The 25800-nt window shown below is 36.6% G+C and overlaps 1 pseudogene; it reads left to right on the forward strand.

Moving 5' to 3' along the window:
* Positions 1-4252: 4252 nt before the first annotated feature.
* The window catches only part of LOC102989106 (caspase-12-like), a 29300-nt pseudogene continuing 7752 nt past the window's right edge, over positions 4253-25800 (forward strand).

Here is a 25800-nt window from a genome sequence, read left to right on the forward strand (position 1 = left end):
AGTAGAAGCAAAGTTAGAAAAATACAGGCTATTTTTCAGGAACATTGATGTAAACATTCTAAATAACATGTTAGCAAAGCAATTCCAGCCATATATGAAACATTACTAATATTTTTTAACCAGCTAGTATTTATTCTGGGAACACAGCTATAGTTTAATAATAAAAATAGTTATGATAGCATTCCACAAAATAAGAGATTAAAGGGAAAATTGTGATATTTTAAGAAGTTTAGAAGGCATTCAATAGTATTCAGAATTTGTTCATAATAAAAAAGAAAAACAGAGAGAAAAGCAACCCCTTAGTCTAAGAGCATGTATCTAATAAAAGCCTATCAGGAAAATAGGAACAGAGGAATAACACTTAATATGAGAAAATCTATAGCTTTCTTATACAGAAATATTAAAGTATTATCTTTAGATAAAATAATATTTTTAAAAAATTCAATTTTGCACTAGACTTCCAAGACAATAAAACCAACAGTAAAAATATTTGGAAGCCAAGAAACAAAACCATCAGTATTCCTGAAAAATATGACATTATTTATTGAAAATTTCTTAGAATTAATAATATAGTCCCCACATTTGCAAGAATTGAGTCAATATAAACATTTAATAGCATTTTTATATTCAAAAGACAACCAATTAGGAAGTACTTTTTTGCTTTTTTAAAGCCTCTCTTTGCAAAAGCAACAAATATAACATACTTATAGAAAATTCTAAACAAATAGTTGCAAAGTATATGTGGAAAAATATTTTTAAAAAACATTGAGTGATATAAAAGAAGATTGACTAGAATGAGGGATAGATCACCATCATCAACAAGACAAATAAATGTAAAAATTTCAATTTTCTACCCAAATTAATCTATAAAACCAACAGAATCCAGTAGAAAATCTAACAGAGTATTTTCTTGAACTTGACAGATTGTTTATACTGTTTGTTTGGAAGGTGAGATAGTAAGAATAGATAAGAGTAGAAGTGACGGTCATGAGCAAAATTCATGTTTTGAAAGTAAAGCCAACAGATTGGATAAAGTTTTGAGAAAGAAAAAAAGAATTACGTGTTCCACTCTGAATAACTGGAACAATGAAATTGGCTTGAATAACTGTAAGAATAAAATGGAAAACACTCTCAGAGGAGGTAGATGGGAGGTGGGTGTTGAAATGTCAAGATTAAGATATCTACCAGACATTCAAATAGATGCCCATTGACATTGGCTATATGAATATGGTATTCAGGGAACAGGCATAGGCTGAATGTTAAAATGTTGGATGCCTTCCTATATGTAAAAAGTATTGAAAACCAAGATACTGGATGAGGCTGCTAAATAAGTGAGGAAAAACAGAGCAGAGACCAAAGATATGAATTAACTGGCACGCGTTACTAGAAGAAGCAGCCAGCTGAAGTAGCAGGAGAATCAACACAGGGTTGTTATTTGGAAGGCAAATGAATGAAGGGTTTCAGGAAGAGGTGAAAATATCACTGTGAAATGCGTCTATAGGTCAAAAAGGCTATTGGGGATTAAATATTTAATTTGACAATGTGGAAGTCACTGGTTACATTAACAAGAGTCATTTTGGTAGGGGGCTAGAGACAAAAGGGTGATTGGAGCTGGTTCAAGACAGAATAAAAAACATTTGGAGACAGCAAGGATAGACAATGATTTTGAGGAGTTATGGGGAAGTGGGATCAAGAGAGGGTTTTTTTTAATATGGGGTATTACAATGTATTTTTATGGTTATAGTGTTGATATGAGTAAGTGGGAAAATCAATGATGTAAGAGAGCAATGTGACTATTGTTAAACAATGTCCTTGAGTAGGTGAGAGTGAGTGAATAGAATGAAGAAAGTGTTGGCTTGGCCTTAGATAGAATTACAGGAGTGAAGACCAAGTATAGGAGACCAGGTAATTGTGAGTTAGTAGATCCTGAGACTAGAAATAATCTTTGGGATAAAATTATTTGGGAGATTGGGCCCAAAGAGAAGGAAGTATAGTCCCAACATATCACTTTTCCAGAAAGATTGCAATATGTACATAGCCAAAAATAATATAAATGTTCTTCATTTGTTCTTTAACATTTAGTTATTATAACAGACAAAACACAGAAGGCTTGGTTGTGGATACACAAGTGAATGAAAATCTTAATAAGTTGACAATGTAAAATAAAAATATAGGTTAAAAATATTGGTATAATTGGAGGTGAGAAACTACGGAAGAGATTGTATGAGGGCAAAAATCTTCAATTTACATAGAAGAAAATAAGCTACTGAGCAACACTGATGGAAGAGGAAATGAGGGTTAAATATATTATTTAATATTAAAAAATTGTGATATCAAATATTAGGTAGAATAGGATATAAATGAGGTGGTGTAAATGAACTGCATCTCATTTTTCAAGGTAATCAATGGTATTGTTTGTATTTGATATATAAGAAAACAGAGGGATAAAATAGGCAAGTTATTGAGAATTCTGAAAATTACCACCAGAAAATAAAAATAGAAATCATTTAGGGAAGTGACATGTAGGATATGGGATCGAAGATGGGGAGAGATACTGGAGAATATGGTTTTTATTAAACACTTTGCTGTACTACAGGATTAGTTGCCTTAAGTGTGCATAATTTGACAAAATATTTTAAAATTATAATCTGTCAACACTTTAATACTGTCTAGTCATCAAAAATGAGATAGTTCTTAATGTGTTGACTTTTTTAGAGGTTTGTCATACATTGTCAAATTTTTAAAAAGCAAATTAGTGATAATATGGGAAAGAAGTTATAGGTAAATATGTGTTTGTCAGTTATCTATTGCTGAGTAACAAACTACCCCAAACTGCAGTGGCTTAAAACAATAAACATTTACTATTGTTCACAAGTTGACCAGTTCACTGAGTGGCTCTTGTCTTTGGAATTATTCATGTGTCTGAGGTCACCTGCATGTAGGGTAAGCATCTATACTAACATTGTTGGGACCTGCTATATTTTTGGAAAGTATCTGGCTTTGGAAAGTGTAAATACAGAGTGAAGTAAGTCAGAAAGAGAAAAACAAATATCATATATTAGTGCATATATGTGGAATCTAGAAAAATGTTACAGATGAACCAGTTTGCAAGGCAGAAATAGAGACACAGATGTAGAAAACAAACATATGGACACCAAGGGGGGAAAGTTGGGGGTGATGAATTGGGAGATTGGGATTGACATATATACATTAATATGTATAAAATAGATAACTAATAAGAACCTGCTGTATAGCACAGGGAGCTCTACTTCACTGTACGGTAAAAACTAACACAACATTGTAAAACAACTATACCCCGATTAAAAAAAAAAAAAGCTGGTCTAGCATGACCTTGGCTGAGACAACTGGGCTTTCCTGTATGTGATGTCTCTTATTCTCTAGTAAACTAGGCCAGGCTTATTCACATGGAGGTTCAGGTGTCCAGGAGGGTGAAGTGCACAATGCTTCTGAAGATCTGTGCTCAGAACTACACAATGTCCCTCTACTGTATCATGTTGGCCAAAACCAAGTTACAAGGCCAGTCTGTATTCAGAACAAAGGGCATGGATACAAGTAGGCTAATGATTGTGGACATCAATAAAATCAGTATTGTATTATGTGTTTTTTATAAGCATAGGAAAAGATTCACCAAAGATGCAAGCTAAACATATAATTGCATTATATATTTATAGTGTTGTATGTTTGTAATGTGAAATTAAAGAAGCTGGATGATCTTATTCTGTTTCACAAAATTTTCTATTGTTTCATTTTCATGGAAAAATCTATGTATTATTTTAAGAAATTTTTAAGAGTTCCTTGTGGATTTAACAGATAAAAATATACACATAAATCTCATGGATAAACAATACCAAGAAATGACAAAATAGCAGATGAGGAGAGAAGTAAAGTGATCATTTATCTGCGTTTTAAAAACTGTTTGGCAGTTCTCAGTCAATTTCTCGATCCCCTTCCCCCAAGGCTTCTAAGTTCACACTTCATTTCCGGGGTTGAGGAGACATCAGTCAAGTGAGGCACCCCTACTATTTAGTGGCTAAGGGGTGGCACAGAGACAAATAAAGTTCAATTTGACTTATTAACTGTGTTAAAAATAGCCTGGAAAACAGAACATAGAAACGTATGTTTGTGCCCCTGTGTGTTTGTGTGTGTGTGTGTGTGTGTGTGTATGTATTTCATTCTGGTGACTTTGTTACAGTAAGGAGAAAAGTCAGTATTCACTTCCTGTGTTCTAAAAGAGAGAAGCTACATATCAGAGGAGGAGTCAAATTCTATCCTGTCAAAGAATGAGATAATTTGAGAAGCTGCAATTTCTCTTTTAGGTAATGCTGGTCCACTGAGAGCAAAGAAAGAAAACTGCTTTCATTTTCACCGCTTTTCCTGCTCAGGGAGCTGGACCAGCAATGGCTGGTGAGTCGCTCCAGGTTTTCTGTTGTTTATGGCTATGTTTTGTGGGGAGAAACAGCTCAGGAGGAAGGAACAGGGGAGAGGAGAAGGAGCAATGAAGGGGGCACACACGAGACACAACTATTTTACTCTGAGACTGTAAGGGATGGAAGCTTGGGGCACAGTAATGAGTATGCTAACAAAGTGTTTTAGACAATACATTACAACTTCTTGGAAAAAATTGGAATTTTTTTAAATTTTATATATTATATTTTTATTTATATATTATATATTTATTTATATTTATATTTTATTTTATTTTATATATTATTTTTATTCTCACCCAAGTGTTACTTTGTCACAGTGAAAGGCCATGCAGTAAAAATGCAGAGTAACTTGAGTTTCCTCCATATTTCTGCTCTCTGTGTGAATTTTAGTTTATAACAGTGAGCAAACCAGGTACAGTTGTGCTCTCAATCTCTGCACAGAAATTCACCCTGTCAGCCCTGTCCATGGAAACAAAAATGCATTCTTTTACAGGCGTAATATGTTTTACTGCTATACATATTGAATATAATGTGTTTTTAAATTAGGTATTGATAAAAATGACAGGAAGTGAAGGCATCATGAGTGATACAAAGACTAAACTGAGTCAGTCAACTCTCACTGACTTTCAGTGAAGTTGCTTCACTTCTCTGGAGCTCAGTTTCCCCATACAAAAAATATAATAATAATAATAAAGAATTGAACATCCATAAATATTAGTCTAAGTGTGGTCCTCAGACTAGCAGCTTTGGCACCACCTCAGAAATTGTTAGAAATGTAAATTAATGGGCTCCACCCTGATCTATCAAAAAAGAATTTCTGGGAATGGAGTGCAAAAAGCTCTGCTTATCAAGCTTCTTCAGGAGATTCTTTTTAAAATCGAGAACCACTGGCCTGGAATCAGATATCTAAGCTCCTCTCCATATCTAAAATCCTATCATTCTCACAGAGAAGAGACTACCAAAAGAAGATCCGGTCAACATGGTGAAGTTAATGGCCAGTAACGTGCTTGATGGCATTTTGATGATTTGATGGAAAATATAGTGTTAAATAGGGGTGAGTTACAAAGATTAGGGGAAGAAGTGGACCACATTGTGAACAGAAGTGGAGACCTGGTTGATGATCTCATTGAGAAAACGCAAATGGCAGGCAAAATATTTAAGGACCGTTTCTTCAACCCCAAGAAACAACTGAGCTTAACTGAGTATCTCAGTAAAGGGCTACTAACTTGCTCTTTATCTACTATCCTTATGCAGTTTTTGTCTTCTTATTTCTTTTTACAAGTGGATAATATACTATTCACATTTCTAGCACCTTCTTTGCCTGACTGTCTATCTTACTTAATGACACAAAATGCCCTGATCTACCCAGTCCCTGTTCCATCATCCCCAGTCTGACACAGATTAGGTGCTCAGTAAATATTTGTTAAAGGAATAAATGGTGCTGGTGCTGTATTAAATTAAATGATAGTCTTTAACTAATCTGTGTTACTCTGGCCATACACTGTGGCCTTTAGAGTCATTCCCAGATATAGAATGATCAGTAGAACAAAATCCACCATCTTCTTTTTAGCTGTGGATTACCCAAGGAACAAATCTCTGAGAACCTGTATTTCTCCTTGTTAAAGGAAGACATAGGGAAATTGAAAGTTTGAGGAACGTAGATGTGTCCTTCTCTCTAGAGCATTTGTTGGCACACTTTTTCTTTGATGAGCCAGAGAGTAAATATTTCAAGCTTTTTGGACCATATGGTTTCTGTAATAATTACTCAAGTCTGCTGTTGTGGTATAGAATCAGCAAAAGAAAGTAAGTACAAAATAAGTGTGGATGTGTTCCAATAAAACTTTATTTACGAAAACAGGTGTCAGGCAGAATTTGGACAGTGGGCCATAGTTTGCTGACCCCTAGTTCAGAGTAAAATTATACATGAGTATATCCCCAATTCTTGGAACACCCTCTGGGACTATTTTGTTATTGTTGAAAGACTAACTTTTGTACAACAATGTATTTTTCTTCCTCATAATGAAAAATGCTATTTCAGAAAACTTTGATTAATGAATTTGAATATTCCTTGAGTTACAGGAGAGGAAGATAATGAGCTCTTCTTTGTTTCAGAGAAAATCTGCCTCCTCTTTCACTTGGCACAAAGTTACAGTTTTCTAAAACAAACCTGGAACTTAGAGAATGGGGCAAATCTCCATGCTTCATAGAGTAGTCAGTCCCATGCTGAGCATAGTCATTTCCTAGTCAGTGCAAGGGAAAGAGTTTAAAGTGTATAGGTTCTATAAATTTAATTCTGTTAACAAATTTTATTTTAATATTATTTCAGGATCTCATCCAGAAACTGAGAATGATGAATCTGAGAGCACTGAGTCATCTTCTTCTTTGACAGGTAACTGCCTCCAAATCTCACATCCCAAGTGAAAACTCTTAGACCTCTAGTGCTGTTAGAAGGTATTTCCTTAAAAACCTAGAAATTCTATGTTCTCAGTCAGTTTTCATCTTTGGAAATAACCTTCAGAATAGAATATTGATCCTTAAATTTTTTCATTCCACCTCAGAATCTGAAAATGAAAGTGAAAAAAGTAGAGATGAGGAAAAAGTTGAATCAGCTCAGGCATTGGCTCTCCCTCCAACAGGTAACTGCTCCCAAACCCAGTGGCTCATGGGAACCCTCATTCATTACTTGAGGTAAGGCAGCTGTACAACATCCTTACATTATATTGGAAAGACCACTGAACTGAGGCTCAGAAAATCTGGCTTATTTCTCTCCTCTGCACCTAACAAAGTCCCTTAAAAGTAAGGTTAGCATTTACATCCCTGATATTCAATTCTCCTAAGAATGTAGAAGTTGAAAGTGAAGATTATGAAACTGAGAAGAATGCTAGATTGTCCCAGGTATCTGTTCTAACTGTGATAGGTAATATCATGGACACATAATGACATTATTAGAGCAAAGACAGATAAAGAAACTCCTTATGGTGTAGTGGAAAGAGAACTGAAGTAAAACCCAAGAAATCTGTAATGCTGAGCCCTTCACGGTCACTGATTAACCATATTTGCTGGTATAAACAACATTTCTGAGACTCACATTTTTTTTTTTTTTTTTTTTTTTGTGGTATGCGGGCCTCCCCCTGCTGTGGCCTCTCCCGTTGCGGAGCACAGGCTCCGGACGCGCAGACTCAGCGGCCATGGCTCACGGGCCCAGCCGCTCCGCGGCATGTGGGATCCTCCCAGACCGGGGCGCGAACCCGGTTTCCCTGCATCGGCAGGCGGACGTGCAACCGCTGCGCCACCAGGGAAGCCCCTGAGACTCACATTTTTTAATGAAGTTGATAACATCTTTGAAAGGATTCGTAAAACATCAAAGATATAGACGACTACCAACTGTACAAAACAGAATAAGGATGTGATTAAGAAAAACACATTTAAAAAAACAGCATGAGTCACACATACTATGTGGTCACCAAAGAATCTGTTGAATTATTGGGCCACATTAAAGAACCATAGCATCCAGAAAAAGGGTAATGATAGTATTGTCTTCTGAGTACTATATTTTCAAAAGTTACAGAAAAACTTACAAAATGAATAAAAACTGTCATCTTTTTTCATTGTATCCATTCATACATTATATATTCATATACTAATTGAAAATCTACAACATGCTATTTTAATTACTGTGTTTATAACAGTGAGCAAGATAAAGTTACTGCTTTCATACAGTGTAGTGAGGGCAGGTATATAGTAAACTCTCAAAAAATAAACAGTATAATTTAAGGGGATGTACACAAGAAAGAGGATTAGACCATAGAAAGTGATATTGTTGTTGAGGGGAGGGGTAGACAGGAGCCAGGGTGAACAGTTATGAGAACTCTTTTGAGATTATATTTCAGTATATACCTGAACAATAGGGAGGGAATTGTGCCAAACTTTAAGGCAAAAACATTCCATGGAAAGAGGAAACAAGAACAAGGGCTGTGAGTTAGGAATGGTCTTGTCATGTAAAAGGGTAATAGAGAAGTCTGGTCTGGCTGGGGAGTAGGAAATGAGGGGGATATGGGTGCAGGAGCTGTCAGACAGACTGGGATGGCCATAGCATGTGGGGCCTCTGAGAGAATGCAAAACAATTTGGATTTTATTTGCAATACAAAGCCTTTAGAAGTTTTTGAGCAGAGGAGTGATAAACATAGAATAGAAAATCTACTTGTAAGCTATTTAAGTGTTTCAGTTAAGAGACAATAGCTTTTAGGCGGGGGTTGCAGTAATACAGATGATAACAAGTGGTTATATTTGGGATCTACATTGGAGATAGAGTCAACAGAAACTACAGATTGATTGGATATGGGCTAATGAAAGAGATGAAGGATTTGTAGAGACATGAATAGACCTAAAGGCTGTCATACAGAGTGAAGTAAGTCAGAAAGAGAAAAGCAAATATTGTATATTAACACATATATGTGGAATCTAGAAAAATGGTACAGATGAACCTGTTTGCAAAGCAGAAATAGAGACACAGATGTAGAGAAAAAACGTATGGATACCAAAGGGGGAAAGAGGGAGGTGGGATGAATTGGGAAATTGGGATTGACATTTATACACTAATCTGTATGTATTTTATACTAATATGTATAAAATAGATAACTAATGAAAACCTGCTGTATAGCATAGGGAACTCTACTCAGTGCTCTGTGGTGACCTAAATGGGAAGGAAATCCAAAAAAGAGGAGATATATGTATGCATATAGCTGATTCACTTCACTGTACAGCAGAAACCAGCACAACATTGTAAAGCAACTATACCCCAACAAAAAAAAAAAATAGAAAAAAAAATGATTCTAAGTTTTGGTCTCGGCAACTGGGTGAAAGATATCAATTCCTGAGAGAGAGAAAACTTGTGGTTCAGAGAAAACTTGGGAGAAACCTATTTGTAGAAGACAGTATCAGAAGTCCTTCTTTGTAAGTTTAGTTTAAAACATGTTACATCCAAGAGAAAATGTTGAATAAACAGGTGATGTACAATTGAGGAATTCACAGAGAGATGTTGGTACCACCTAGAAGAGGCCACCTAGGGAGAGATGTTGATAGAGAATAACAGAGACTCTAATATAGAATGATCCCACTTTTGGAAGTTTGGCAGAAGAGGAAAAGTTAGCAATGAACACGGACAGATTTAGAAAGAGTAGCTGGAAAATGCAGGATCACAGAAGCCTAGAGAGCATTTTTCAAGAAAGATGTGTTCAACCATGCTAAATGTTAAGAAAGCAACAAATAGTCAGTGGTAACCTTGATAACAGGTATTTTGCTTAAGTTGTGAGGATAATAACCATTTTATGCATATAAGAAAAAAAATCAGAGTTCAAAACATGAAAATAGTGAAAATACACAATGCCTTTAATGACTGTGCTGAGAAGTGGAGCAGAGAAATGGGACAATAGATGGAGGGGAAACAGAGTCACGGAAATGTGTTTTTAAAAATAAATTAAGATTCTAATATGCCAACAAGGATAGCATAGAAGGGAGAGAGGTAGAAATTGATGTTATAGAAGATAAGGCTGAATAAATTCTTGAGTAAAGTTTCTGTGTGTGAGAGGGAAAGGGACTCATAAGGAGTGGTATCTTGCTTAGATCAGAGGAAGAACATATCTTTCTTTTTAGTAGGAGGGAAAGAACAGAAGGTGAGTAGAGATACACGTAATTTGATGAACTTGTTGATTAAAAGGATGAAATCGTTCCTTTTTTTGATGCAATGATGTTATTTATTTATTTAAAAATATATATCTATTCTTTTTCAAATTATTTTCTTATTTACGTTGTTAAATAATACTGGGCAGGGCTTTCCTGGTGGTGCAGTGGTTGAGAGTCCACCTGCCGATGCAGGGGACACGGGTTCGTGCCCCGGTCGGGGAAGATCCCACATGCCACGGAGCAGCTAAGCCTGTGAGCCATGGCTGCTGGGCCTGCGCATCTGGAGCCTGTGCTCTGCAACGGGAGAGGCCACATCAGTGAGAGGCCCGCGTACCGCAAAAAAAAACCCCAAAAACCAATACTGAGCAGAGTTCCCTGTTCTATACAGTAGGTCCTTGTTGGTTATCCATTTTAAATATAGCAGTGTGTACATGTCAGTCCCAAACTCCCTAACTCTCTCTCTCCCCCACCCTTCCCCCATTAACCAAAATATTGTTCTATAATATATATATATATATATATTTATTTATTTATTCTTACTTTTCTTATTGGAGTATAGTTGATTTTAAATGTTGTGTTATTTTTACTGTCAGAAACTAACAAATGAGTCAGTTATATATACCCATATATCCACTCTTTTTTAGTTTCTATTCCCATATAAGTCATTACAGACTATTGAGTACAGTTCCCTGTGCTATACAGTAGGTTCTTATTAATTATCTAGTCTATATATAGCAGTGTGTACATATCAATCCCAAACTCTCAATTTATCACTCCCCACTCCTTTCTACCCTGGTAACCACAAGTTTGTTTTCTATATCTGTGACTCAAGTTCTGCTTTGTAAATAGGTTCATTTGTACTATTTCTTTAGATTCCACATATAAGCAATATCATATGATATTTGTTTTTCTCTGTCTGACTTATTTAACTCAGTATAACAATCTCTATGTCCATTCATGTTGCTCAAAATGGCATTAATTCATTCTTTTTTATGTGTGAGTAATATTCCATTATATATATGTACCACATCTTCTTTATCCATTCCTCCATCCATGGACATTTAAGTTGCTTCCATGTACTGGCTATTGTAAACAGTGCAGCAATGAACACTGGGGTGCATGTATCCTTTCCAGTTATGGTTTTCTCCAGATATATGCCCAGGAGTGAGATTACTGGATCATATGGTAGCTCTCTTTGCAATTTTTAAAGGAATATCCAGACTGTTCTCCATAGTGGCTGTACCAATTTACATTCCTGCCAAGAGTGTAGGAGGGTTCCTTTTTCTCCACAATCTCTCCAGCATTTATTGTTTGTAGATTCCTTAATGATGGCCATTCTAACTGGTGTGAGGTGATACCTCATTATAGTTTTGATTTGCATTTCTCTAATAATTAGTTAGAGATATCTAACACATCTTTTTATGTGTCTCTTGGCCATCTGTATGTCTTCTTTGGAGAAATATCTATTTAGATCTTCTGCCCATTTTTTTATTGTGTTTTTTGTTTTTTGATATTGAGCTGCATGATCTGTTTGTATATTTTGGAGATAATCCCTTGTCAGTTGCTTCATTTGCAAATATTTTCTCCCATTCTGTGGGTTTTCTTTTCCTTCTGTTGATGGTTTCCTTTGCTATGCAAAATATTTTAAATTTTATTAGATCCCATTTGTTTATTTTTGTTTTTATTTTCATTACTCTAGGAGGTGGATCAAAAAACATCTTGCTGCAATTTATGTCAGAAACTGTTCTGTCTATGTTTTCCTCTAAGAGTTTTATAGTGTCTGGTGTTACATTTAGGTCTTTAATCCATTTCAAGTGTATTTTTGTGTATGGTGTTAGAGAACGTTCTAATTTCTTTCTTTTACATATAGCTGTCCAGTTTTCCCAGCACCACTTATTGAAGAGACTGTCTTTTTTCCATTGTATATTCTTGCCTCCTTTTTCATAGATTAGGTGACCATAGGTGCCTGGGTTTATCTCTGGACTTTCTCTACTCCTCCATTGATCTATATTTCTGTTTTTGTGCCAGTAACATACTGTTTTGTTGACTGTAGCTTTGTAGTATTATCTGAAGTCAGGCGCCTGATTCCTCCTTCTGGTTTTTTTTTTCCTCAAGATTGCCTTGGCTATTCGGGATCTTTCATGTTTCCCTACCAACTGTAAATTTTTTTGTTCTAGTTCTGTGAAAAATGCTATTGGTAGTTTGATAGAGATTGCATTGAATCTGTGGATCACTTTGGGTAGTACAGTCATTTTCACAATAGTGATTCTTCCAATCCAAGGACATGGTATATCTCTCCATCTGTTTGTGTCATCTTTGATTTGTTTCATCAGTATCTTATAGTTTTCTGAGTGCAGTTCTCTTGCTTCCTTAGGTATGTTTATTCTTAGGTATTTATTCTTTTTGATTCGATGGTAAATGGGAATGTTGCTTTAATTTCCTCTTCTGATCTTTTGTTGTTAGTGTATAGGAATGCAAGTGATTCCTGTGCATTAATTTTGTATCCTGAAACTTTACCAAATACATTGATGAGCTCTAGTAGTTTTCTGGTAGCATCTTTAGGATTTTCTATGTACAGTATCATGTCTTTTGCAAACAGTGACAGTTTTACTTCCTCTTTTCCAATTTGGATTCCTTTTATTCCTTTTTCTTTTCTGATTGCTGTGACTAGGACTTCCATAAATATGTTGAATAGTAGTGGCAAGTGTGGACATCCTTGTTTTGTTCTTGATCTTAGAGGAAATGCTTTTGATTTTTCACCATTGGGAATGACGTTTGTTGTGGGTTTCTGGTATACGGCCTTTATTATGTTGAGGTAGGTTCCCTCTATGCCCACTTTCTGGGGAGTTTTTATCATAAGTCTGTGTTGAATATTGTCAAAATCTTTTCCTGCATCTATTGAGATTATCTTTTGGTTTTTATTCTTCAGTTTGTTAATGTGGTGTATCACATTGATTGATTTACATATGTTGAAGAATCCTTGCATCCCTTAGATAAATCCCACTTGAACATGGTGTATGATTCTTTTAATGTGTTGTTGGATTCAGTTTGCTAATGTTTCATTGGGGATTTTTGCATCTATGTTCATGAGTGATATTGGCCTATAATTTTCTTTTCTTGTGAAATGTTTGGCTGGTTTTGGAATCACGATGATGGTGGCCTTGGAGAATGAGCTTGGGAATGTTCCTTCCTCTGTGATTGTTTTTTGAATAGTTTAAAGAGGATAGGTGTTAACTCTTCTCTAAATATTTGATACAATTCACCTGTGAAGCCACCTAGTCCTGGACATTTGTTTGTTGGAAGTTCTTTAATCACAGTTTCAATTTCAGTACTTGTGATTGGTCTGTTCATATTTTCTATTTTTTTCTGGTTCAGTCTGGTTCAGTCTTGTATCTTTCTAAGAATTTGCCCATTTCTTCAAGGCTATCCATTTATTGGTATAAGGTTGTTTTTTAGTAGTCTCATATGATCCTTTGTATTTCTCTGGTGTGTATTGTAACGTCTCCTTTTTCATTTCTACTTTTATTGATTTGAGTCCTCTCCATTTTTTTTTCATGATCAGGCTAAAAGTCTATCAATTCTGTTAAAAATTGAACCAGATTTTAGTTTCATTGATCTTTGCTTCCGTTTTCTTCATCTCTATTTCATTTATTTCTGCTCTGATATTTATGATTGATTTCCTACTAAATTTAGGTTTTGTTTGTTCTTCTTTCTCTAGTTGCTCTTGGTGCAGGGTTAAGTTGTTTACTTAAGATTTTTCTTGTTTCCACAGGTAAGATTGCATTGCTATAATTTTCCCTCTTAGAACTGCTTTTCTGTGTCCAATAGGTTTTGGATCATCATTTTTTTTGTTGTTGTCATTTGCCTCTAAGTATTTTTTAAATTTCCTCTTTGATTTCTTCAGTGATTCATTGGTTGTTTAGTAACATACTGTTTAGGCTACATGTGTTTGGGTTTTTTACAGTTGTTTTGGGTTTTTTTTTCATGTAATTGATTTCTGTTGTGTTTGGAAAAGATGCTTTATATGATTTCAATTTTCTTAAATTTACTGAGGCTTGATTTGTGTCCCAGCATGTGATCTATTGTGGGGAATGTTCCATGTGCACTTGAGACAAAAGTGTATTCTGCTGCTTTCAGATGGAATTACCTATAGATATCAGTTAAGTTTATCTGTCCTAATGTGTCATTTAAGTCTGTGTTTCCATACTAATTTTCTGTCTGGAAGATCTGTCCTTTGGTGTAATTGGGGTATTAAAGTCACCCACTATTATTGTATTACTGTTATTTTCCCCTTTCATGGCTGTTAACATTTACCTTACATACTGAGGTGATCCTCTGTTGGGTGCATATATATTTACAATTGTTATAATTTCTTCGTGGATTGATCCCTTGATCATTATGTAGTGTCCTCTTTGTCTTTTGTAAGAGTCTTTATTTTAAAGTCTATTTTGTCTGATATACATATTGCTACTCCAACTTTCTTTTTATTTCCATTTGTGTGGAATGCCTTTTTCCATACCCTCACTTTCAATCTGTATGTGTCCCTAGGTGTGAAGTGGGGTCTCTTGTAGACAGTGTATATATATATATATATATATATATATATATATATATATATATATATATATATGTATATGGGTCTTGTTTTTATATTCATTCAGCCATCTATGTCTTTCAGATGGAACATTTAATCCATTTACATTTAAGGTAATTATTGATATGTATGTTCCTATTGCCATTTTCTTAATTGTTTTGGGTTTGTTTTTGTAGGTCTTTATTTTTTTCCCTTCCTCTTATGTTCTTTATTTTGTGGTTTGATGACCATCTTTAGTGTTGTGTTTGTGTTGATTTTTCTTTTTTATGTGTATATCTATTGTAGTTTTGGGGTTTGTTGTTCCCTTGAGGTTTTGATTTAGTATTCTATATATGTACAAGATTGTTTTAAGTTGCTGGTCTCTCTTGCCTAGAGAAGTTCCTTTAGCATTTGTTGTAAAGCTCGCTTCATAGTGCTGAATTCTTTTAGCTTTTGCTTGTCTGTAAAGCTTTTGATATCTCCAACGAATCTGAATGAGAGACCTACTGATTAAAATATTCTTTGTTGTAGGTTTTTCCCTTTCATTGCTTGAAATATATCATGCCACTCCTTTCTGGCCTGCAGAGTTTCTGCTGAAAAATCAGCTGATAACCTTATGGGGATTCCTTTGTATACTATTTGTTGCTTTTCCCTTGTTGCTTTTAATATTTTTTGTTTGTCTTTAATTTTTATCAGTTTGATTAATATGTGTCTTGCTGTGTTCCTCCTTGGGTTTATCCTGTATGGGATTCTCTGCACTTCCTGGACTTCAGTGAGTGTTTCCTTTCTCATGTTAGGGAAGTTTTTGTCTACAATCTCTTCAAATACTTTCTCAGGTCCTTTCTCTTTTTCTTCTCCTTTGAGACCCCTATAATGCAAATGTTGGTGCATTTAATATTGTCCCAGAGGTCTCTGAGACTGTCCTCATTTCTTTTCATTCTTTTTTCTTTATTCTGTTCTTAGCAGTGATTTCCACCATTCTGTCTTCCAGCTCACTTATTCATTCTTCTGCCTAAGTTATTCTGCTCTTTATTCCTTCTAGTGTATTTTTCATTTCATGTATTGTATTGTTCATCTCTGTTCTTTAAATCTACTAGTTCCTTGTTAAATATTTCTTGTATCTTCTCAATCCATGCCTCAACTCTTTTTCTGAGATTTTGGATCATTTTTACTATCATTAATCTGAATTATTTTTCAGGTAGATTGCCTATCTTCTCTTCATTTAGTTGTTCTTGTGGGGTTTTATCTTGTTTCTTTATCTGGGACATACTTCTCTGTCATCTCATTTTGTCTAACTTTCTGTGTTTACAGTCTCCTTTCCACAGGTTACAGAATCTAGTTCCTCTTGTTTCTGGTGTCTGCTCCCTAGTGGGTGAGGTTGGTCCAGGGGCTTGTGTAGGCCTCCTTGTGGAAGGGACTGGTGCCTACCATCTCACAGATGGACCTGTGTCTTGTCCCTCTGATGGACAAGGCCATGTCTAGGGGTGTGTTTTGAGGTAGTTGTGAGCTCAGTACAACTTTAGGCAGCATGTCTTCTGATGGATGGGGCTGTGTTCCTACCTTGGTTGTTGTTTGGCATGAGACTTTCCAGCTCTGGGGCCTAAAGTTTGTTGGATGGGGCCAGGTTTTGCTGCTGAAATGTGGACCTCTGGGAGATATCACTCCATTCAATATTCCCTGGGGCTTCTGCTACCAGTTTCCTTGCCCTCACAGTGAGTGATAGTTAACATCTGCCTTCTCAGGAGACCCTCTAAGACCCCTAGGTAGCTGTAGCCTGGGTTCCTATGGAGGTACTGCTTTGTGCTATGTCCCTCCAAGAGTGGAATCTCTTTTTTCCCCCAGCGCTGTGGAGCTCTTGCACTCAAGCCTGCTGGCTTTCAAGACTAAAATGCTCTGGGGCTTCTTCCACCGAATGCCAGACCCTCAGACTCTATTGGAGGGCTATTTTATGCGGAACCTCTCTGTTAGCCTGCATGGGTTTAATATTTTTTGGTGCAAGCGTTGTTTTTAATATAGATGTCTGCCACCTCCTTCCTCACTGTATGATGGCTGTTATTCCCTTTATAGGAGGTGTGACTGATGTTGTAGTGTCCAGAGCCTGCACTGGAAATTGAGCAGGGCCTCCCCTTTGCCCTGTGGTTGCTACTTCCTTGCCAGAGGTGGGGTCTGCTCCTTAGTTGTTGGAAGAGAGGCCCCCAGATCTGTTTTTTAGCTAGCTGTGTTTCTGATCTGTGGTTTGAGGTAGGCAGGATTGCAGTACTCCTACTGGGAAGGAGGCCACTGAGTATTCCTCCTCTGGAGCTGTTCACCAATGGGTGTACTCTGTTGTGTCACCTTTCACCCATTGTGAGAGCTCTCAGGTTACACTGTTGTTGGCACTGCTTTCAGCCCCACCTTAACTGTGGGTATGTCAGCCACTGGCCCTGGTATCTCTCAGATGTTTTTTTCACCAGACCTCCAGCATAGATCCACTGAATTCAGGTCCCAGGATTGCAAGTAGTCATGGATCTGGACCTACTGTGGGTGCTATGGGACAGCTCTGACTCTAGCCTGGCCCAAACCCTATGTATATGTACCCACAAAGTCTACAGATGCTAAAGCTAGGTCCGTCTTGGCTGTGGGAGCACTTGTTGCCCATTCAGACATTCTGTAGGTGCTGAGATTACAAGGCTGATCACGGGGGTGTCAGTTGAATCTTCACACAGCTGTGAGGAGAGATTTGAGTTTTTCTTCCTTAGTTGCATGTTCCCTGTGGCTCAGCTGTGGTTTCAGCCCCACTGCTGCATTTGGGCCACCCACAGAGGTCTGCTCCTGAGTCTTTCCTGGAGCACACGAGTCTGCCCGGGTTGGGAGGGAGCTTGGATGCAGCACTGAAGCCAGGGTCACAAGAGCCCTGGTGGTGATGGGCATGCAGTAAGCCAGTGGTCCTAGGCATGAGGGAGCTGGCCTGGGGGGACAGCAGCCAACAAGTGGGGAGAAAGGCTGCAATGGCATCTCCACCCCTTGTCACTTAACCTTGGCCCTTTTCTTCTTCAGCAGTCCAGGTTTCCTCCACAAGAATTCCTGGTTGTGGATTTCCTCACTCCTGTCCCCTCAAGCTGTCTCCTTGCAGCCAACAGCCAACAGCCAAACCCTGGGTTTGCTCTCCAAACACCATGTTCCAACACCCAGGCCCTGTGCACACCAGTGGACAAGCATCTCAGGCTGGGGCATGCAGGGCTGTGGCACAGACTGTCTGTGTAGGTCTCACTCTGTCCTGCCTGACACAGACCAGTTGCTGCACTCTCTTCTGACAGCCTCAGAAGCTCCCCTTTTGTCCCAACTGATCTTCCCAAAGGTGAGGGTGCTTTCCTGGTTGCAGGAACCTCTCCTCTCCTTCAGTTCCCCAAGCCAGGGGTGCCATTCCCATCCTGCTTCCTCTCCTCTTCTTTTTCCCTTCTCCTTTCCTTCATCTGACCCAGTTATGCAGGGATCTTTCTTGTCCTTTTAGGTGCCTGAGGTCCTCTGCTTGTGTTCAGCCAGTGTTCTGTGAGAATTTTTCCATTTGTAGATGTATTCTTGATGTATTTGTGGGGAGAGGTGAGCTCCATCCACATCCTCCTACTTCTCTGCCATCTTGACCTCCATCAATGATATTCTTATGCAAAAATATTAGAAGGAATAGAAGGTTTGTTGCCTAAGGGAAAATGTGAACCAGGGGATACTTGGTAGCTATTTTCAAGTATGAGAAGATAAATATTCATTAGCAAGCAGTCATAAACTTTTAATCTGTGCCAGGTATCATTCTAGATACTGGGAATACAAAGATAAAAGACATCTTCCCTGTCTTAATTATGCTTACAGTACAGTAAACATAATTAAGATAAAAATAATTATTTATATGGGGCATTTACATAAAATAGTAGAAACATAGGGAAAGATATATTGAAGTCATGGGAGAATTCATGGGCTTTACAGGAAGAGGAATTAGATGTTTTTTTCTGTATGTTCCCAATGTGGAAAATATATACCAGTGCTTGGAAAGTTCACACTTTATGATTCTCAGAATTGTTCAAAAATGCCTTAGAATGTTGTAAGTACACAGTTAGTGGAGATATTTCAGAGAGTGGTAATAATAAAGTAGGCATATAGTCAGCCGAGTTAAAATATCTAAACAATGACCTTATTAGGCAAGATGAACATTAGGCTTCCTTCCCAATCTTAGATATCATGTTTATTTGAGTCTAGTATGTTGGGTCTGAGAAAGCAATCAAAGTTTTGACCACTAACAAAAACAGAAATTTATGGTGGGTTCAGTAAGAAGCAGAAACCAAAAAGGGGAGTATTCAAGATTTGTTTTTTAGTCATTTTAAATATGAAATGATTTTCTTATTATATTAAACTTTGTGGTGGGCTGGCAGTAAGCATTTCTGGAGAATGAAAGCCCAGTCAAAAAATCTGCATGACTTCATGGCAGTATATGTTACTGTTTAATGAGCTATTTTTTCTCTTTTAGCTCCTCAGGAAACACAGTCTTCCCAGCCCGGGAAGTTAAAACTTTGTCCTCCTGATCATTTCCATACACTGAAGACAACAAAGGCAGATCAGGTGATATGCTTTGGAAGATTTTCCATTTAAACAAGATACTGTGACTCACTCAATTTTAGTTCTTGTTACAAACGTCCTAGGATCAGACTAAAGGCACAGGATGTTATTTAATCATGTTATCTAATTAACTGGTTCTTACATTTGATTTCCTGTCTCTTCCAACACATTCTGAACTCCTATCCACCACCCAACCAAAGCCAAGTTCCTAGAGTGTATACTCAGACCTAGTATATATTTTTAATTTCAGGTATTGTCTCTTTCCTCAAAAGAATACATTTCCATTCCCAAGCTCTCCAGCCATCCACTGTTTAATTGTAAGGGCCTGTTTTCTATGAACTTTGGAGGCAAAATTAGGAGGTCTGGAGCAACTTATTTTGTGTCTGTTAATTGCAGATATATCCAGTGATGGAGAATGAAGACTGGACATGCCTGGCCCTCATCATCTGCAACAAATAATTTGACTATCTTTCTAATCGATATGGTTCTAAGGTTGACCTTTTGGGAATGCAAGATTTGCTTGAAAACCTTGGATACTCAGTGGTTGTAAAAGAGGATCTCACAGTTCTGGTAAAGGACCAGGAGAGTGGGACAAGCTTTCTTCCCTCCTAAACAGTTTTGAACTTCTTCCTTAGGAGCTGTAAGAATAAAATGCATGTTATAGAAATTATATTTGCTCCAGAATAGATTCCCTTAATTTCAGCCTCCTCCCATGCACAGTCTCATAGAAAATATTTAGAGCAGCTCTATGTAGCAGTATTTCCCCAAAAATGTTGGATCTTTCTAAAGTTCTCAATCTGGGAGGCATTTATTACTTGATAGCCTGGGTGAGACATAAGCTCTGGGCCCTGAAAGTTACTGATATCTACAGAAAAAGCTTATGAGACTTTTACAATTTCAACATCATGTGTGTAAATGTAAAACAAAGTGTGTAGAAAAAAATTGCACATACACACATAAAGAAAATGTTGTGATTCTGGCCATACCAAAAATAATCCCAGAGGGCTTTAGACAAACCATTTTAAACCTAACTTTCTGCTGTTCCAAGATGAAGGAATTTGTTGTGTTTCTAATTTTTGTCAATAGAAAATTGTCTCTATCTCTGTCTCTGCCTCTGTCTCTATCTCTCTCTTTTTTAATAAAAACTTACAGGAACTCCAACATGTAAAACAGATGAAAGCAAAGTTCTCGTATTGGAGACATATCTCACTTGCCCCTCATTATACTTCATCTCCCAGTATCTTCTTAAGTGTAAGGTTCTACTGAAAACCATTGTACTAGATGCTAAGTAAAATCTCTACTAACTTTAATATTTTACACATCTAATTTCCTGGTTTTATGTCAGAATATAATTTCTCTTACAATTCCATTCAGTCCAAATCACCTGATTCTTTAGTGCCTGCTCCTTTTTGTGAACTCCACGTAGTATTTGAGTATAAACTATATAAGGAAAATTCCTCAATAGTAATTCTGGAGTGTTTTTCAAGAAATGGAAACAGTGTTAGGACAGTTTGCTGCCCACCAAGAGCACCAATCCTCAGACAGCACATCCCTTGTATTTATGTCACATGGCATCATGGATGGAATCTGTGGGACAGACCCAGATATTCTTCATGATGATACCATCTTCCAAATTTTCAACAGCCGTAACTGCCAGAGTCTAAAAGACAAACCTAAGGTCATCATTATGCAGGCCTGCTGAGGCAGTGAGTCTGAGTTCAAGAAACCCAGGGAGTGGCCATGTACTTCTTTCTATTAGTCTAGTGTCTAGCCTTCATTTCCCCAGGGATGGGGAGAGAAACAATATTTCAGTAGGTCCAGTCCAGAAAGAAATTGTAATAATCCTGTAGTATTTTTCTTTTTTTTAAAAAATGATAAGTAGCCTAGAATAATGAGGAATATCCTGATTATTTGGAACTAGGTTGTCAACATGGTCATTCTAAACTTAAGTGGGCTTTATGTGGTTCCAAGTCAGTGAGGCAGTTTTTCTAGTAGCAAGAAATTTGCATTTTTAATAAATGCCATATTGAAAGAATAATTGTAAAAGAGATTTTCTGTGTGTATGTGTGTGTGTTAATGTAACATCTTTTATAAGACATGGATGTCTCAGAAGGTGCTGGGGTTGTTTAGGTGACCGACATGGGAGAAGCCTCTGCATATAGGTATGACCAGTTCTTGCAGTGTTCCATCTGGACTGATGTCATTACAAAGAGCCATGTGGAGAAAGACTTCATTGCTTTCAAATCTTCGACTCCATGTAAGTGACTTCAGAGAGAACAATTTCTAGATCTCCTATTAGTTTCTTGATCACAGGCTTAGTTATGATCATATCTTTTCACTAATATAAGAACATATCTTCCCTAACTAGTGAGATATTTAGGTGGGGAAGATATTTAAGTATTGACATTTTCATGACTGGAAACCTGTATGTATTTATACTTGAGGAAATTTTCAAAATAAACAGGACTTTGGTGAAGACCCACATTTAAAATAGTCTAAAATAGCCTATACATAAATCAAGAGGTTTTTTAGATGTAGCAATGGCACAGAAATGTATCATGTTCTCAGATTTGGTCCACCTGATGATCTACTAACAACTAAATGAGCCAACCAGTGAAACTGTAAAGCTTGCTCAACACATGTTTACTCAACACCTATCGGCCTGTTATTTGGATCTTGACTTAGGTTATTAGTTAACATTAAAATGCCTGACTTCATGAGAGTGCAGTCAGTGACTGAAAATCCTTCTTTGGCAGGAAAGTCACAGTAGTAGGTAGAATTAAAAGATATTCTTTATTGCTCATGGTCATACCTGCAGAAAATCTATTTAACAGTCATTCATGATATTGTTTTATCAATGATTTAGATAACAAGAGCAGTTTTTAAAACCTAGTTTATACAAGTTCTAAGTGCTTTAGTGTAGTAATTTCAAATTTTAATGTGCATGGGAATCATTGAGAACCTCATTAAAACATAGATTTCTCATTCAGTATGTCTGGGGCTGGGCCTGAGATTCTTCATTTTTTAAAAGCTCCATGGTGATGTAGTGCTGTTGGTTCATGGCTGCTTGTGACTAGGAAGGGATTAGAGGAACCTCTGAGTCTACCTGGGGAAATAGGAAAAAGACCATGCAGGAAACACCCATTCCACAATTGGAATAGTTCTACTTCTCTTTGTTTTACATATTGGAGTTTTAATAATATTATATTTGAAAGAAGAGTTCTGTGCTTTTAGCTATTAAAGGAAGTTTAAAAAGTATATGCAGTCTGATACATACTCTAAGAGATTGTTTAATTTAATTGAGGAAATAATGTCTAATATGAGAAATTCTTTCATTAATATTTTTATATACATAACTATGTGCAGATAATGTACTAGGTGCATACACAGCTAAAGCAGGCATGGTCACTAAACATTACAGAGTGTATGGTCAGGCCAGGGAGACAGAAATTAATTGGCAGAAAATATCTGTTATGTTTAACAGAAATAAATGATTGTCAAATGTGATGTGTTTTAAAGAAAAAATTTGTGCTCACATTTGAAAGATGAAGGAGTTAACCATATCAAGGGCATGAAAGACGAACTCAAACAGACTCACTTATGTCACATGGTTTTAAAATGGAGCCGAGAGGCCATTAATGAAGTGAGCTTTATGCACATCCTCACCAGCTGAAACATGAACTTTTGAGCTGGACCAAACTACAAATATGCCAAATATTCCAATAACTCTGCAAGAATACCTGCTACTTGCTCCAGTAATGTGCTTTTGCTGAGTGATAGCCTTGGCAACCAATCATGTTCAGTCAAGTCTATCTTTCTGCCTTGCAACACCAATCAAAATTCTTTGTAAGCAAATTATGTAAATATTTGCTTTTTTGTCTTTAACAACCTCTGATTTTGATCCTTAGTGGGACAGTATTTGGATTGCTACCCAAATCTGTGTGCCCTGAATAACAATTCTTTGATCCCAAATAAATGCTTTTGCTTGATTACTGCCTCTTAACATTTTTAGGCTGACAAGGGTAAGAGAGGAATATTCCAGGCAGAAAAAAAAAAAAACACACACACACACACACACAAAAACACACAGTGTAAGAGGAGGGCATGAGAAAGAAAGAAAGGAGTTTAGAAAAGAGAATCAGAGAACCAATGTGACTAAAACACAGAGCCAGGGGACAGTAACCAGAAGGAATTTGGAGAAGTACACAGGAGCCACATAATTTGAGGCTTCATATGTTAAGGAAGGATTTGGTCTTTTGTACTAATATATTTTAATACTAATTTTACTTTATAGTACTACTAAATTTTCTTTATACTATTTCATTGCTTAGGTGACCTTTAAGCAATGAAATGATAAGATTTTCTTGCTTTTTTTTCTTTTTAAAAAATGTTATTGAAGTACAGTTGATTTACAATGTTATGTTAATTTCAGGTGTACAGGAAAGTGATTCTTTTTTTTACTTCTCTTTCATTATAGGTTATTACAAGATATTGAGTATAGTTTCCTGTGCTATGCAGTAGGTCCTTGTTGGTTATCTATTTTATATATCATAGTGTGTATATTTTAATCGCAAACTCCTAATTTATCCATCCCCCCTTTCCCCTTTGGAAGCCATAAATTTGTTTTCTATGTCCCTGATTCTATTTCTATTTTATGAATAAGTTCATTTTTATCATTTTTTAGAGTCCACATATAAGTGATATCATATATTTGTCTTTGTCTGGCTTACATCACATAGTATGATAATCTCTAGGTCCATTCACATTGCTGCAAATGTCATTATTTCATTCTTTGTAATGGTTGAATAGTATTCCATTGTGAGATATATATCTCACACTTTCTTTATCCTTTCATCTGTCGATAGACACTTAAGTTTCTTCCATGTCTTGGCTATTGTAAATAGTGCTGCTATGAACATTGGGGTGCATGTATCTTTTTGAATTATGGTTTTCTCCAGATATATGCCCAAGAGTGGGATTGCAGGATCATATGGTAGCTCTATTTTTAGTTTCTTAAGTAAACTCCAAACTGTTTTCCATAGTGGCTACACCAATTTACATTCTCACCAATAATTTAGGAGGGTTCCTTTTTCTCCACACCCTCTCCAGCATTTATTACTTGTAGACTTTTTGATGTTGGCCATTCTGATCGGTGTGAAGTGATACCTCACTGTAGTTTTGATTTGCATTTCTCTAATAATTTGTGATGTTGAGCATCTTTTCATGTCCCTTTTGGCCATCTGTGTATCTCTTTTAAGATGACCACTGTGAGGATTCTGTGGAGAATGAATTACAGTACAACAATATTAGATGTAAGGAGATAGGTTAAAATGCTATTGCAGTATTACAAGCCATAGGTGATAATGATATTCTTGAGATGAAGTAAATATTTGGATCCAGGAAATAATTAGTATATAAAAGTTATATGGCCTAGTAGTTTAGTGAGTATATCTGATGAACATGAAGACATGATTGAGGTGACTCAAGTTTGCAAGTGGAGAACCATGGTTCATTCATTAAAATGGGAATCCTACCAGAAAATTTGAGATGCCTTTGGCATATTTCAAGATGAAATGAAGAGTGGAGAGTTACATAGCTGTATATTCTAGAGGAGAGAGCATTTGAATTTTGGGAGATGCTTGCTTAAGAATGATATCTAATAATCTAAAAATGGATCAATTTATCTAGCAACAGAGAATAGAAGGAGAATGCATCCTAAAGTTAAGGTTTGAAGAACTCTAGAGTTCAGGATCTGAGACAGAAATATTAGCAAATTATACTAAGAAAGTATGGTCAGGGAATAAGAAAACTAGGAGGATGTGTTGTCAGAGTTATGAAGAAAGAATCTGTTGGAGTTACCAATATTTTCTGATGTGAATGGGAGACCAGGTAAATGTGAGGCCTGATAAATGACCATTAGACTTAATGATTTAGAGGTCATGGATGACCTTGGGGAAAGTCACTTGGTAAAGTTGTTGTGGGAAAAAGAAGACAGACAGGAGTGAGCAGGCTAGGAGGAAATGAAGATGTTGAGTGTAGATAAATTGGAGAAATTTAACTATAAAAAGGAAGGAGAAATAGGAAGATAGCTGTAGATAAAGTGACAATTAAGAGAATATTAGCTTTTTCTGATAAGAGAAATTTGATCACATTGCAATGGTAAAGAGAGGTAGTAATTCAAAAGATGTTCACCTAGAGTCTGTCATACAGAGTTAAGTAAGTCAGAAAGAGAAAAACAAATACTGTATGCTAACACATAATATATATGGAATCTAAGAAGAAAAAAAAAAGGTCATGAAGAACCTAGGGGTAAGATGGGAATAAAGACACAGACCTACTAGAGCATGGACTTGAGGTTATGGGGAAGGGGAAGGGTAAGCTGTGACAAAGTGAGAGAGTGGCATGGACATATATACACTACCAAAATAAAATAGATAGCTAGTGGGAAGTAGCCGCATAGCACAGGGAGATCAGCTAGGTGGTTTGTGACCACCTAGAGGGGTGGGATAGGGA

Source organism: Physeter macrocephalus, chromosome 16, assembly GCF_002837175.3.
Source record: "Physeter macrocephalus isolate SW-GA chromosome 16, ASM283717v5, whole genome shotgun sequence".
Classification (NCBI taxonomy): domain Eukaryota; kingdom Metazoa; phylum Chordata; class Mammalia; order Artiodactyla; family Physeteridae; genus Physeter; species Physeter macrocephalus.